The sequence below is a fragment of the Manis javanica genome, chromosome X (genome assembly GCF_040802235.1).
Source record: "Manis javanica isolate MJ-LG chromosome X, MJ_LKY, whole genome shotgun sequence".
NCBI classification, from domain to species: domain Eukaryota; kingdom Metazoa; phylum Chordata; class Mammalia; order Pholidota; family Manidae; genus Manis; species Manis javanica.
In genome coordinates, this window is record NC_133174.1 from 122,190,357 (window position 1) to 122,192,367 (window position 2,011).

Genomic DNA, 2,011 nt, shown 5'->3' on the forward strand with positions numbered 1-2,011 from the left:
CACATTAAAATTGATGAAATAGACTTAGAAAAACACAAATAATAAGGTCAGGAGGATACATACTGAGGGGTAAATTCGGAATATTCATTTTTTCATTTATATATTTATTCTTGTATAAATTAAACCAATATTTATTGAGCACCTTCTGTGTGCCAGGCTCTGTCTTTAACACTGGTATATAGCATTTAACATAATAGATAAAATTCATGCCCTTGTGGAACTTGTGTTTTAGTAGACAGAGAATATGATCCAAGACTATCTTGTTCCAAGGCCTGATTCCATTCTATAATCTAGTACTATGTCCTCTGAGTTGTTTTTGTATCATGTTACCATTTCACAGTGAAGTTGAATTTTTCCCTTTTTGAGGAACAGCAGAACCATGCACCAAGGAAATCAGACTATCTCTGCATTCTTTATCCCAGGCTTCACCGTGGGGTCTGAACAACAGCAGCTCATCTTTATGATGTTTCTGTGCATGTATCTAATCACCATGGCAGGAAACTTAATTATTATCATCATCCTGGCTATTATCAATGACACTCACCTCCACAGTCCCATGTGGAGACTTCTTTCTTGCCAATCTACCCTTCACTGACATCTGCTTCACAACCACTACAGTCCCCAAAATGTTGGCAGATATTCAAAGCAAGAGTGCAACCATCTCATCTGCAGGATGCCTTACACAAATGTACCGTTTTATGCTAGTTGACCTGGGCAACTTCCCCTTAGTAGCCATGGCATGTGACTGGTACATTGCCATCTGTTACCCATTACACTATGCTGCATTACTGAGTCCCAAGCACTGTGCCCTTCTGGTAGTGATTCCATGGGTCATCTCCAACCTTGTCTCAAAACTGCATCTCAGTCTTCTGGGCCTTTTGACTATCTGTGATCAGAGAGAAATTCCACATTTCTTCTGTGACCTGGAACACATTTTAAGGTTTGCTTGCTCAGACACCCACATCAATGACTTGATGATCCTAGTCCCTGAGGGAGCAGCTATAGTCATCCCCTTTACCTTCATTCTTATCTCATATGTCCTTATTGGTTGCACTGTACTTGGGGTTCCTTCAGTATGAAGGAAGGGGGAAACTTTCTCCACTTGTGTCTCCCATCTCTCAGCTGTATCCCTCTTCCATGGATCCTTTGTTGGAGTCAGCTTCCTCCCCTGTTCTGACTGCTCAGCAGAAAGAATAAGTTGGCTGCCATCGTATCGTATACAGCGATAACCCCCATGATGAACCCTTTCATCTATAGTCTCAGGAACAAGGACATGAAAAGAGTACTGAGGAGACTACTCAGCAGAAAAAACTTTCTCTGGAGATGGTGTACCCTCCCATAAGGCACACCTGTATCAACTTCTTAGGCTTGGACAAGCATATATAAGACCCAAAGCCTCAGGCTACTGTGCTACCTTGGCAGTTTCATTCCCATCCATTTCCTGCTCCCAATCCAGGTGCAAGATTCTATATCATACTCATATCTCCATAAAAAAAAACATAGTAACAAAACCAAACAAAAATGCTACTTTATCCCACAGTCCTTCACCACTTATGTGCACAGTTTTCCCTAAATAAGCTCACAGATGTAAAGCCAGTACTTACCAATTTTTCTCTAATTTGGGGGTTGTATTTCCTTTTCCCTTCTGCCAAATCTTACATGCCAGATCATTGATAAGAAGGAAAGGAGGAAGGGAAAGAGGAAAGGACAAAGTTGATAATAGCTCAATTATAGAGAATATCATTAAATATATGTTAAAATTCACAACTTCTGAATAATAACTTGATTCTGACCATAATCCTTTTAAGTAAGTACTACATCATTCTCATGAGGTAGGCAAGAAAAGAGATGTACTAGCAGAAGAAAAACAAACTAAGTCAAACAATCATATCACTTGTACTCCTCTGAGCACTATAGAGGCTCCCCACAAAAGTTCTTGAACATTTAAGATCATCTACTACCAGTACTCACTCATCCACATTTCCAGAAGTATGAACTATCATTCACTACC

The 2,011-nt window shown here is 40.0% G+C and overlaps 1 pseudogene; it reads left to right on the forward strand.

Moving 5' to 3' along the window:
- The first annotated feature begins 323 nt into the window (after nucleotides 1–323).
- On the forward strand, nucleotides 324–1,342 carry LOC108394876 (olfactory receptor 1468-like; annotated as a pseudogene).
- The last annotated feature ends 669 nt before the right edge of the window (nucleotides 1,343–2,011 follow it).